This window comes from Anabrus simplex, chromosome 5 (genome assembly GCF_040414725.1).
Source record: "Anabrus simplex isolate iqAnaSimp1 chromosome 5, ASM4041472v1, whole genome shotgun sequence".
In the NCBI taxonomy this organism is placed as follows: domain Eukaryota; kingdom Metazoa; phylum Arthropoda; class Insecta; order Orthoptera; family Tettigoniidae; genus Anabrus; species Anabrus simplex.
The window spans coordinates 76,744,267-76,759,402 of NC_090269.1; positions in this window are offsets into that span (position 1 = coordinate 76,744,267).

The following is a 15,136-nucleotide window of genomic DNA, read 5'->3' on the forward strand; positions in this document are numbered from 1 at the left end:
TTCTTTACATTACAGAACACGTGGCATAACTATTAATTAGATAGTGTTGCGGGCATATGTTAATTCAAGGCGCAATAAATCACATGTTTGCAGAATGATCCTTAGTATTTGGCTCGGAATTGTGCATAGTAGTTTTTCCTTTGCTAGGTTCATAGATCAATTTACAGTGATGCCACACAGTTGGGGAGAGCCTTATCGACCATAAGGAGACATTTCAAGTTATTTGGTGTTCAAAAACCTATAATTATAAGGATCTTTAGGTTATACGCGTTGTTTGGGTTGCCTATCTCCGATAAAATAGGGGCTGGTGAACCACCCGGTGTATATGTCACTCATTTCCTCTTAATTAGCTCCTCACCTAAGGTTGGCACCAGGAAGGGCATCAGATTTTAAAACTTTCTTTTCTTTCTTAATCTGTTTACCCTCCACGGTCGGTTTTTCCCTCGGACTCAGCGAGAGATCCCACCTCTACCGCCTCAAGGGCAGTGTCCTGGAGCGCAAGACAATGGGTCGGGGGATACAACTGGGGAGAAGGGCCAGGCAAATGCTGGGGTTTTACCTTAATTAAGGCCACAGCTGCTTCCTTCCTAATGCTCAAATACATCAGACCGGGCGAGTTGGCCGTGCGGTTAGGGGCGCGCAGCTGTGAGCTCGCATCCGGGAGACAGTGCGTTCGAACCCCACTGTCGGCAGCCCTGAAGATGGTTTTCCGTGGTTTCCCATTCTCACACCAAGCAAATGTTGGGGCAGTACCTTAATTAAGGCCACGGCCGCTTCCTTCCCATTCCTAGGCCTATCCCATCGTCGGTGTGACGTAAAGTAAAATAGCAAATACGTCAGCCTCATGTTGGTAGATTTACTGGCACGTAAAAAGAACTCCCGCGGGACTAATGTCCGGCACCTCGGCATCTCCGAAAACCGTAAAAGTAGTTAGTGGGGCGTAAAGCAAATAACATTATTAAAAAGATGACACGCCATCAACATCCGGGACTTAATAATGTATTTTGTGTGACTTCATCCTAGTCTGGCTCTGCGGTGTAGGGGGGAACGCGTCCGCCTGTCACCCGGTGGCCCCGTGTTCGATTCCCTGCTAGGTCAGGGGTTTTTAAGTGTAAATGATTAATATCCCTGTGTTTGTGTCGTCCTTAACGTTCCTTTCCTACATTCGACACTCTACATTTCCTCCATTCCAATAATTACACGCAGGTTCATATCATATGGTGCAAGTAGTGGCAAAAGATTTCTATAGGTCGACGCCCCGAACAAATAGCATTAAAAAGTCCATCCTAGATACATCGCTCTTAACCAGCGCCAATACCTTATAATGATCGTATCGGCTAAAGAAATAGAAGAGCTATGGAAAATGAGAAAGTGAAAACTCTCGTGGCATTACATTGCTACTACCATCGGTGTATCGGAAGAGGAGATTTGTAACCCGGGAGTGATTGGTTTCACGTTACGAACTGAAGGGAATCGATTCGGGCAACGTTCTGGAAGTGAGTAGTACAGTACGAGAAAGAAGCGAAGCTCTTCAATTTCCTCACTCTTCACAGAAGTAAATATTGTGATGCTGGAAATACGGTATTCGACTAAGATCGATCGACTCTGTGCATCGTAATTTTAATACGCCTACACATTTTCGAATCTCTCATTCCCAGCGGAGGACACACAATAAGATCATGTGACGAGCGGCTCTCGTGATCTTGTCATTGCTTTAGACTACTTTTAGCAAGAAGAAAATCACTCACTGGGCGGAGAAGGATGTCACAGTTAAAGTATGTAGCAGCCTGGTTAATACAGGAATAGGATCCAGATGTTGAAATCAGAACCAAAATCAAAATCGCATGGAGGGAGTTTCGGAAATTTCAAACATCATATTTTGTACAGCCGTGCCCTCACTCGAAACTGCCCATGCAGTGTTATGGGTTACTTATTTATTGTCCGGCTCTTTGGCTGATTAGTCAGCGTAGTGCTCTTCGGCTGAGAGGGCCGCGGATTCGATTTACGGCTGGGTCGGATATTTTAACCTTAATCGGTTATTTCCTGGCTCCTGGCTCGGGGGGTTGGCGTTTATACTGTCGCCAACATTCCTGCAACTCTCACACAACGCACAAGACTATGCTACACTACGAAAATACGCAGTACCAATGCACGGTAGGTGGTGCCCACCCCCTTTGGAGGGTCTGCCTCACAAGAGCTGCACTAGGCTGGGAATAGCCACATGAAATTCTTCTTCGTATTATTATTATTATTATTATTATTATTATTATTATTATTATTATTATTATTATTACTCTATGCGAACACTGTGGAGAGGTTCGAAATTATAACGAGGCTTTTGGTCTGCAATCTAGAGATTATAAATTGTATACCACTCCCTCTCCTAACCTGCCTGCCAATGTTCTGTTGGTGATACTTTTTTTCTCACCAACAGGGCTCGAACCAGCTAACCGCTGTGTCACATCACAGAGACTTGAAGCCTTAACGATCATGGCCATCAGACACTCTGAAATTGTGGGTTAGAACCATACCGTTGACAATCATAGAAGATATTTCCTCTGTACTTACCAACCAAATTCCGGGGCTATACATCAAATGAACTCTGTCCGCTACGTCTTCACTTATAAGAAAGAAGTGAGTTCCAGACGAAATTATATTTACATAGGTATGTCTTGGAATTTGCTGCACGGGAGTGAAATCTGGGTGGCCCCAGCATTTCTCCCCCTGTAGGTAGGGGCGGTACAATAACACACACGGTATCCCCTGCTTGTATTAAGAGGCGACTAAAAGGGGTCCTACGGGCTCGGAACTTTGGAGCGTTGGTTGGCGACCACGGAGCCCTTAGCTGAGTCCTGGCATTGCTTCCAATTACTTGTGCCAGACTCCTCACTTTCATCTGTTTATCCGACTTCCGTTGGTCAACTCTTGTTCTTTTCCGACCCCGACGATGTTAGAGTACTCGAGGCCTAGGGAGTCTTTCATTTTCACGCCCTTCGTGGCCCTTGTCTTTCTTTGGCCGATATCTTCATTTTTCGAAATGTCGGATCTCTTCCATTTTTCTCTATGATTAATATTATATAGAGGATGGTTGCTCAGTTGAACTTCCTCTTAAAACAGTAATCACCACCATCAGCTCAGCATATCAAGTTCATACGATGGTAGTAATAAACGTAAAGGTAGCGAGAATAGCTGGGCTGGAATTGTTTCCCAAATATATTAGTTGGCTCCCTAGTAAACAGCATTTTCCCTCCCATTTTTACAGACTGAGGACTGTCTGCTGCAAGTCTTTCTTTTCTTTCTTAACCTGTTTACCCTCCAGGGTTGCTTTTTCCCTCGGACTTAGCGAGGGATCTCACCTCTACCGCCTCAAGGGCAGTGTCCTGGAGCGTCAGACTTTGGGTCGGGGATACAACTGGGGGAAGGATCAGTGGCCCCACCTGCTATGCTGAACAGGGACCTAGATAACAGCCTTGGCCTTAGGTTAGGTACCATTCCGGCATTTGCCTGGAGAAGTAGAAAACCACGGAAAACCACTTGGAGGATGGCTGAGGAATGAATCGAACTCCCATCTACTCAGTTGACCTCCCGAGGCTGAGTGGACTTCGTTCCAGGACTCGTATCGAACCCGGGCCTGCAGGGGTTATGGCGAATCACGCTAACCACTACACCACAGAGACTGTACTAGGTATGATTAAAATGTTTTATACAGTATCAACATTCATTCCTAAGTTTCGAGGTAAAATAAATTAATAAACAGTACTTTAAAATGAACTATGTTGTATTGGTTATTAAGCCCGAAGGCTGGTTTGATCCTCCACAGTTCCGCGAACCGCTGTCATAGATATCCTAGACGTCATTAAAGAGGCATAATAGGGAAATGAGTAGTGAGGTAGTTTCCCGTTGCTTTCCTCACTGAGCCAGAAGTTTTTATTACATATCAGTCTGCCAAGCCCACTGAAATGCATGCATCCACTGACCCTATGGGTGATATTTTCACACCATTCATAACAGGGACTGGCTGCATAAGGAATGGTATTACTAGCATTGCTCATACCTCGGAAAATGATCTAAGTCTAAAATTACCTAAAATTATGTTTTAACTCGTGCATAAGAATTTTAAACAGCCGAGTTGCAAGAGTTATTATCTGGTTATACTGCCTTCTTTTGCCTGCTGCCATTTTATGATGGATGCTGTACTTTTAGATCCATCTCTTGGCACAGGCCAGAGTAAAGTGTAGCTTCCACCGAAGTTCCAGTCTCATCCATGGCTGAGACAATATGGAAGCTGCTGGGGTAGGGTGGTGCCACTGCCTTCGTGATGTCCAGGCCGTATTGTAACTAGCGCGGGAAAGCAATCAGCTGATCGTTAGGGGGGAAGTTTAGCACATGAGTTAGTAGAGTTAAACACAGTTTTTCGCAGTTTTATTGAAACTTTTAACGATGGCTGCATGTTCACTCAGATATATGTGAGAATGAGTCGTCATCGACTGCATTATTAAGAGGAAAGTCGTTAATTAGTGAAGAAAACTTAGTGTGAGCGTGTATTTATGTGAAGCTATAGGTTAAGAAGATCGTTCTTCGGTGTTTTAATTTTGTAGTTTATTTGTGTAAAGTTATATTTATAGTGTAAAATTAATTGAGTTTCTGCATTCTGTGTTTTATTATTAACCACGAATTGTATATACTTGAATTAAGATGATCAGTGAGGGAAATCACCATGCCTTAGAGTTGCTGTGTGCCTGGCTGCAAAGCCAATTATAAACAAGGAGAGTACACTCCGGTATTCGTGTTTCCTTTTGATGAAGAACTAGTTTAGTTATGGAAGAAGGCTATTCCCAGGGAGAATTTAATAGTTAATCAAAACACAGTTGTGTGTATCAAGCACTTTCCTGAAAATCACATCCTGAGAGAAATAAGAGTGTCACGTCCAGATGGTGAGGTGAATTTTTTTATTATGTCATAAACATGGGTCCCATTAGGTAGGTCCTGTATTTTTATGTAATCAGACCTATGGCTTATCTGAATTCGGTGTATTTGAAAATGCAAGTCTTATTTATGAGTATCACCGAGCTCGATAGCTGCAGTCGATTAAGTGCGGCCAGTATCCAGTATTCGGGAGACAGTGGGTTCGAACCCCACTGTCGGCAGCCCTGAAGATGGTTTTCCGTGGTTCCCCATTTTCACGCCAGGCGAATGCTGGGGCTGTACCTTAATTAAGGCCACGGCCACTTCCTTCCCATTCCTAGACCTTTCCTGTCCTATCGTCGCCGTAAGACCTATCTGTGTCGGCGCGACGAGAAGCAAATAGCAACCCAAAAAAAAAGAGTATCAAACAGCAGTGTGATTTATGTAAATGTTATCTTCTGACAGATTCAGATCTTATATATGAATTATCTCCAGAAGTAAGATATCTGAATTTCCTAAATCGAGGGGGCTTAAAGTATCCATCAGACATGTCAATAGAACTTAGAATTGAGGTGTACAAAGTATTTTGTGTGTTAGTGTCAGATACATATAAGATGGTATTTCTAAATTCAGACAATCCTAAGTGTGTCACAATATCGTTGGCTTCGGAGTCAATGCAGTTGGCAGATTCCGTAGTCATTTGTGACTGCGGGAAGAAATTGGAAGACCTGGCCGGACAGTGTATATATATTTGGGTGAATATGTTTTTAAATAATTTTTCCAAAATTCACACCGACTTGTGTATTCAACAAAGTGCTTCAAAGAGAGCAGACCTACTCCTTACTGGTGTAACTTCCTGTAAGAGGTCCAGGAAAGCTGCAGTGTTCATGAAGTGGAAACAGTGAGGTACAGAAATAATTTATATTTGTAATAAATAGTATGGTAATTGGCTGCATGTTTTCTGTCTGTGTGTATGATGTGAATGTTCCAGTTGACCAGAAAATGGATAAAATCGCAAGAATATGTCTCAAAATGTTAGGCTGTACTCACGCAAACGAACGTATATACGCGAGAAATAGAACGTTACGGAGAAGAATATGCATTGTATGTCAGAATAAACAAATATTTGACGATAGGTTTTGGTTTTATAAGGTGTTAACAGTTCTTTAAGTAATTTAAACGAGTGTGTTATTCAAGCGGAGCGTATGCGTATCGCCTTCAAGTTCCCCCCAAAGCGTGACGTCATCAGAGGTACAGTACGGCCTGGACATTACGAAGGCAGTGGTGGTGCTGAGTAATGACATTCAGAGCACGACTAGTGCATCTGAGTGTTATGAAATGTGTTGCTCACAGGGTCAGTCGTGCTGCAATAGCACTTTCTGACCCAGTGAGGAAAGCAATGGCAAACTACCTCACTCCTCGTCTTGCCTAGTACGCCTCATTTTGGTACTACCATTGGTTTTGTGGTTTCCTTATAACCGCATAACCTTTGGTGGTGCTATTTGAGGATCCAACCAGCCTCTGGGCTGATGACCTAACAGACAGACAGACTGCCTTCTTTTAACCTATCCTGAATTTATGCACATATTCTTCTTGGTGTGTGGACTGCAAACAAGTTTGAGGTTTTGGATAAATGAAATGGCGTATGGCTTTTAGTGCCGGGATTTGTCCGAGGACATGTTCGGCTCCCCAGGTGCAGGTATTTTGAGTTGCCTCCCGTAGGCGACCTGCGCGTCGTGATGAGGATGAGATGATGATGAAGACGACACATACACCCAGTCCCCGTGTCAGGGTAATTAACCAATTATGGTTAAAATTCCCGACCCTGCCGAGAATTGAACCCGGAACCCCTCTGACCAAAGGCCAGCACGCTAACCATTTAGCCATGGAGCCGGACGAGATTTTGGATAACCATGTTGAACATTGCCCTGCTTTATATATGCTTCCTTGATGACATCTATCACTTGGAATACCTATAGTAGGATTTGGAACATAAAACTGTCCAATGGATTTGCTATGAAAAGATTCACAGCAATTAGTGGTGAAGAACTTAAAAAAATTCACCTAAATTGCAGCTGTCTACAGCTATATAAATGACAGGGAGATAATCAAACATGATCCAAGGCCCAAAACGTAAGGAACAAATTCTGTCGTATATTCAACCCAAAGGCTGTTTTGATTATCAACAGCTCCGCCATCAGCTGCCGTAGATAGCCTAGTAGGCGTCAGTGAAGAGGCATACTAGGGAAATGAGGAGTGAGGTAGTTTCTCATTGCTTTCTTCACTGAAGACTCCTAAGCCTTTCCTATCCCCACAAAACCTATCTGTGTCGGTGTGACGTAAAGCAAATTATAAAGAAAGAGAGGTATAAATACACTTCATCCAAAAATGAAAATAGGCGCCAAAGGCAGGAATGCGGCTTAATTTGAATCCAGTTGAAGAGGATACACATTCATGGACATTAATATGGAATGAGGTAATGGACTGGCTGTTATCGTAGACTGAAGAATATATTATACCCTTTATCACAGAGATTTTTCTCATATTTAATAATACGTACAACAACGTAACCAAAATTTACATTGCGGCACTTAATTGAAAGCTGTAATCGAATGGCATGCCGGAGGATCTCTGAGCAGAAATTCGATTTTAGGAATTACAATGGCTCGAATTGATACTTCAAGGCTCACGCAATATGAGTTGTTTTAGTATTGGACTTGTGACACGTACTGAAACATGACTCTTTTCTCCAAGCCATCACGGAAGATAAAATACTGGGAAAGAGACCCCGGGGCGAACCACGGAAGTCATACATCAGGAACTCCGTCGGTCAACTCGCATGTGGTTTATATAGCAACATGAAGAGGCTAGCAGAGGATCGTCAGATGTGGCTACAGCGGCAAGGCATTGCCTTTAGTAGATGATGATGATGATGATGATGATGATGATGATAATTGTATTATAGTGTCCGACTCGTTGGCTGAATGGTCAGCGTACTGGCCTTCGGTTCAGAGGGTCCCGGGTTCGATTCCCGGCCGGGTCGGGGATTTTAACCTTCATTGGTTAATTCCAATGGCCCGGGGGCTGGGTGTTTGTGCTGTCCCCAACATCCCTGCAACTCACACACCACACATAACACTATCCTCCACCACAATAATACGCAGTTACCTACACATGGCAGATGCCGCCCACCCTCCTCGGAGGGTCTGCCTTACAAGGGCTGCACTCGGCTAGAAATAGCCACACGAAATTATTTATATTGTATTATAGTGTCTTTGGTGGCGTGTATCCAAAATCTCTAACTTCGGCTGGGACAGAAAAGGGATAAGCCATGTTTAGATTTTGATTGGATTGGATGGGATTGGATGGGATTGAATTGAATTGAATTGAATTGAATTGAATTGAATTGAATTGAATTGAATTGAATTGAATTGAATTGAATTGGGTTGGATTGGATTGGATGGTGATGACAAGGGGAGAAAGAAAAGGGAAAGGAATCGTTATTATCAGGGGACAAAGCCTTGATGTTGTTGAATACTTCAAATATTTGAGAAGTGAAATAATGCAAGTGGCAAGGTTGGATAAGGAGATCAGCAGAAGGGTACAAGCGGGAAATACGTTCTACTAGAATGTAAGGAACCTGGTGTGGAAATGAGAAGTTCCTTTGAAATGTAAAGAGATAATGTACAAGACGTACTTTACCCATATATTAACGTATGCATCAGAGACTTGTACTTTGATAGCAAGAAATGAGAGTAAACTTCAGGCCAGTGAGATAAAGTTCCTGAGGAGTATGGTAGGAAATTCAAGGAGAACCAGCGTAAGAAATGTTGAGGTCAGAAAAGAGATGGGGGCAGAAAAACTGAGTGATAGGATGGAGAAAAATGAGATGGTTTGGACATGTTATGAGGATGGAGTAGGGAATGATACCAAAAGAGTGATGGAGGCTAAGATAGAAGGAAAGAGAGCAAGAGGGAGGCCCGGAGCAAGATGGATGGACTCTGTCATGAACAGAATAAGAAAAAGAAGACCGGAGTGGAATACAATTACTGAAGACGAGTGGTGGAAGGAGAGGCAACGGTGGAGAAGCGCGATCAACACCCCGACCTGGCAGGAGCTGGACAAGGAGGATGGCGATGAGGAGCTCTCTGAATTTCACAGTTTGTTTTCAGACTAGACCAGGTTTAGAAGTAGGCTAATTCCTGTGCTGTTTTATTCCATGCATGTATTATTACTGTCACTTCAGTCCTCGTGATTGTTACGTGTGTGACATGTAATTCAGGAATGCTTTAGTGTCCTGACTTCGTTATAATGCCTTTGTTGAGCACCTGTTTTCTTTGTGTTCAGACACCAGGCGGAATTTTTAGCTAATATTACGCGTCCACCCTATATTGGAATTGTATGGTATGGGTAATAGCTGCGAATTCATGCTGTTGGTTGGTCGAAGCTGTAAATTTCTTAGCTTAGGGAATAAACAAGTTTCAATATGACAGTAGGGAATTCAGTGACATATCAGCCAATGGGTATCTCGCAGTTGTTCTCGTCACGGACGCATATGTCAAAGCGACAACGTTTAAAAGACTGCTGGAAGTGGTACCAGATATAGGTTACAGAGAGCCGGCTCCGATGCCGAACTATGAATATTATATGCCAGAAAAGTGAATCTTAATGATGATGTTATATCCTACCATTCGCTTCGGAAGGGGCCTACAACAATATCAGGGTGTTAATCTGTAAAAACAAGCAATGTATACAACATGTCTACGATATCTAAGAGCCAAATATAATATTAATCTTGGCCAATTGTACCATTACGTTACATTAGCGGCCGTCAATGTAATGAATACAGTGGACAAAGATGGCGGACAATAACTTCAGGTGCAAGTACACAGAGTAGTGATCGAATAAATCGATATCGCCCGGCCGCAAGGGAAAAGAATTTCAAGAGTTAAATAATGACGGACGGAAAAATTTGAAAGAGAACGATTCTTGACTACTTTGTGACTGATGAAAGATACAAGTTTAAGGGAAGCTGCACGGCTTATAATAAGATTATTAAAGAATCAACTCAACGTCACATACGGAAATATTGATATATTAACGGAATAGAAGACTCTATCTGCAAGAATACAATACGGAAGAGGAGTATATTTGAAAGAAATATTCGTCACTGTGAGATCTGAAGTCAGAATCGGGGAAAGAAAGCTTCAGCTGAATTACACGTTGCCGAAAGTAGTACCATAACGGCAAAATTTATTGTTTCCAGGAGGGAGGCAATAGCTGTTTAAGCAAAAGAAAGAGCAAGGAATAGGCCAAATTAGAGAACATTATAAAGTTAAAGAAATGAATATTTTCGTCTAACACGAGTTTCCAACAACAAGTATTGGGAATTGAATTGCCTATTTTTCACCAGCATACTATGTACTATACCATGTATTTATTCTTTTATGATTGCATGATGACTGGTGACATGGACTCAGCTTAAACAGAGGAATTGTTTTGCTCAAGACTGATTAGCTCAAGCCAAGACCCAAGATGAAGCCGCAGATGACGTAGTCTTCGGATCGCAGCGATTGCCTGTTCCATGATGCCGTAGTCCAGCTGAGAGCCAGCAGAAATCCAATTACGAGATAAGTATTACGAGTTGCATCGTAATGAATTTCAAATCAATTAATGAAAAATATTTATAGGAGTACAGGAGTGCTAGATATAAGAGATCAAGTGCCAATGAGAAGATATATGAATACAAATGCGATTTACTAGCCGATGAAAAGTGCTATTTTGTGCTATATAACTGCAATGCTAATGTGATAATGTTAAGGTTATTGGTAACTAGATCTGACTGAGTATTTATGCATGTTTTGTGCCAATTAATACGTATAGACCGTGAAGCGTTTAACCAGTTGTGGATGTATAAATATAAGCGAGATATAAGACGTAACCTAGAAATTCGGGTCAATATGTATACCAACCATGGCCAGTATGATAATAATATGGTAAAGAAGTGTTTGATATTACGAAGTTGCAGTGTATAAAGAATAGTCAGGTTATTGAATACTGCGTCCGTAACACAGGGGTTATTTTAGTGGAATTGAGTGATGATATATTTTAAATATGAAGATATATATATATTTACAGAGGAAATGAAATGTTAATATGGCATGTTATAAGTAGAATGAGGAGATATGTTTCGGTTCGTTGTTAAAGAATGGGACAGATAATTAGAATGCGGATTCCTGTGTTACGTAATATATTTAGATTTGGGTTAGCACTGCAAGTAATGAATATAGGCCATGTTGAGTTGAATGCATGTTTCGATCCATGCTGTTTTTGTGTCGTTGTAACTTTCGGAAGAGGATATGGTGAGGTTACGTGTTTGTTACGTATTACGATATATATATCTTTAGGAGTAGAATGAAATCTCGCTCATTTACGTATTTGAAGGTCAGCATGTTAGCGCTTACACGAAGTACGGTCTGCTTTATCGAAACTATGGCACAGCGAAGAAATATTTGGGAGTATGTAAATATTTTAGCACATGACTTGCACTGTATGGCACGATTTTCGCAGATTAGAATGACGTACCGTCAAATCTATGGCACTCCGTACTAGATGTATTTGGTTTATGTTGTACAGATGGTGATGTACTGAATTAATCTATTCATTTGGGTTATGATAGGAATTTTTGATAACTGTATGGGTGTTTTGAACCCATAATTAAAAATGCGAATGCTTATCTCGTAACGTGGAAAGTCACAAACAAGAAGCCAAACGTATATATTTAAATTGTTGGTCAAATAGACCGGAAACCAAAATAAAACTTAACTTATGCCCCAAAGAAAATTCCAAACAACATTAAATGAAAGATATTCCATTCCTCCTTGATTTAATAAAGTTCTGATCCCTATTTGTTCCCTCATACGAATTTAATCATGGAAGATATGGTATAATTTGGTTATTATCAATTATGTAAACATATGTATTGAAGATTTGAACGTTTTTTCAAATATGTTTATTCCGGAATCCAAGCACTTTGAGGATGATACTTAAAAATATTACGATTTTCCTTTCCTTATTGCCAATGAATATATATGATTCATTGTAATTATACGTTAGCATGCTAATAAATTGTATATAGATTTGATTTTGCATTTATAATCCTTAAGTAGGTAGTAGTAGGATAGCATATGGAATTATTGAGCTAGCTTACGCTTAATATTAGGTGAGGATCTGATAACTTCTTTTAATATAAGGATATATTATAAATATTTCAATGGATGGCGACTCTTCAACGGAATCCGCGATTTATTTAATGCATTTAGGAACAACGAAGCGAGTTTTACCCTGAGAAATGATTATATGCCATCTGTTAGAACTTATGCTCGTAAATACAATTCCAGTTTGGAATCTGTGTGTGACTTGCGACCCGATACTTGGAATTTGGAGGCCGGAGCAATATTTACATATGTGTATGCACAGGTAATATTTCAAAAACGTAAGACGGATGTGCTGGTAAGGGTCGCAACTAAAAAGTATGGCATACAATGGGTTGTCAGAGGCCTCGTTTTAGGATCCAGATGCATCCTGCCGAAGAACATAGCCACTATCCCTCAAAATCTTTGAATTATAAGACATAGAGAAAAGATCTTATTACATATTCTCTGCAAATTATACAGTTACATTTATACTGGAAATCGTAATCTCCCTACGACGAATTTTCCAGAAAAGATGTTATTTCATTATTATAATTACAAACTGTAAGTTATGTATTCCGGTCCTTTATATTTACACTGGAGAAGGGATGATTTATTTTTTAATAAATCTTACTACTACTATTATTTCCACTCTGCACACTAAAGAGTAATATATGGGCATGAAATGGCCAGCTAAAACAGGCTCTGTTGTAAAGCTGTATTTTAATTGCTTAATACAAGTCTGTTTTTACAGAGCTGTGGCACAAACTAAATAATTACTCTGCTTTGGCTGTAATGAGCAGAGCCATTTTCGGCTCACTTTATGAAGCAGAATGAATAATTTATTATTTTCACTCCCCAAAATTCATTATTTATCTATTCCATTCACTGCAGTGGTGGTTCATTATAATGGGGTCTAACCAAAACTCAAGTGCTAGTGGTGGCCAAATAATGAAGGAAGCATTTTTCTCTGGTCCATAGCTGAGTGGTCAGCGCCTTGATTTTCGGTCGTCGAGTTCTCGGTTCGATTCCCGAGCCTACATTTCTACAATTCACACATCAAAGACAACACTACCATCTACTATATTAACACGCAAATTCTCATACCCGACAGATACGCCTAACCTCGTCATAGGGTCTGCCTTATCAAGCTAGCAATAACCACACTGAATTATAATGACTATTTAGCACACGGGCCTAATGATCCATTCGGTATAAGAATATTAGGAACTTCAGCCAATCACCAGCTGTCCACCGCCAAAGTGTTATCGCACTTACTTGCTCTTGTTTTATTGTAAGTTTATGAGAATAGTGGACACAAACATCTTTATAGTATCTTTGCACTACTATGTATTTATTTAATAAACCTCCATATTGCAACACTACGGTCCAAAGAGATTAAATGCAAAAATAAAACAGCATATTTCCGTGCTGAATAGATAGAATAATAGCATAATCTATGAATAGATTACACACAGTTTACCTATGTATTTGATTTGTTTGACATTTATGAACGTTTCTTCTTCTTCTCCTCTTTTTCCTCGTTCGTGTGGGGTCGACGTTTTTGACAAGTCGTTTTCAATTTGCTTCGGTCCGAAATTCCATTTTCTGTTAACGGCTTCTCCCTGAGATCTTCCCGCATGCAATCCTTCCATCTTCTTCTGGGCCTACCTCTCTCGCGCCTACCTTCCATCTCCATGTTAAAAAATTCTTCTACCGAGCTCGATAGCTGCAGTCGCTTAAGTGCGGCCAGTATCCAGTATTCGGGAGATAGTAGGTTCGAAACCCACTGTCGGCAGCTCAGAAAATGGTTTTCCGTGGTTTCCCATTTTCACACCAGGCAAATGCTGGGGCTGTACCTTAATTAAGGCCACGGCTGCTTCCTTCCCACTCCTAGCCCTTTCCTGTCCCAGCGTCGCCATAAGATCTATCTGTGCCGGTGCGACGTAAAGCAACTAGCAAAAAAAATCTCCTTCCTACATAGTTCTCATCCCTGCGCGTAATGTGGCCATACCATAACAATAGTCTTTCCTGGACCTTTCTAAATATTTCATTAATTTTAACGCTGCCTCGTATGTGGTTTTCCTCGTAATCCCACAGATACATCTCAGGAAATTTCAGCTACTTTCAACCGCTTACTACACTGTTGAACAATGTTTCTGCACCATATAACATTCACCGCACGTTTATATCCTTTGTTCGGATATTTAGCCTCCTGTCACAGACGACACCACAAAACCTTTTCCAGTTAGATCAGGCGGTCTACATTCGGCGGGTAATTTCTATGTCTAGATCACTACCATGGGGGGACATAGTGGATCGTAAGCACTTGAATCTGTTCAATGCCTGAAGCTGGTTCCCATTAATCTCAACTCTTTCATTTCTTGCTCCTCCGAGGAACATGTATTCAGTCTTTTTCCGGCTGATTTTTAAGACATTTTCTCTAAGATTCTTCTCCAGTATTCTAGTTTATGTTCAAACTGCCCTGGTGTTGAATAGAACAATCATTATCATCATCATCTACTAAAGGCAATGTCTCGTCGCTGTAGCCACATCTGACGATCTTCTGCTAGCCTCTTCATGTTGCTGTATCAACCACGTGCCAGTTCATGGACGGAGTTCCTGATGTGTGACATTCTTGTTCGTACCCTGGGTCTCTTTCCCAGTACGTTACCTTCAATGATGGTTTGGAGAAGAGTCATCTCTCAGTACGTGCCCAAGGAACTTTGTCATCATCATCATCATCATCTGTTTACCCTCCAGGTTCGGTTTTTCCCTCGGACTTAGCGAGGGATCCCACCTCTACCGCCTCAAGGGCAGTGTCCTGGAGCTTCACACTCTTGGTCGGGGATACAACTGGGGAGTATGACCAGTACCTCGCCCAGGCGGCCTCACCTGCTATACTGAACAGCGGCCTTGTGGAGGGATGGGAAGATTGGAAGGGATAGGCCAGGAAGAGGGAAGGTACCATCCCGGCATTCGCCAGGAGGAGAAGTGGGAAACCACGGAAAACCACTTCCAGGATGGCTGAGGTGGGA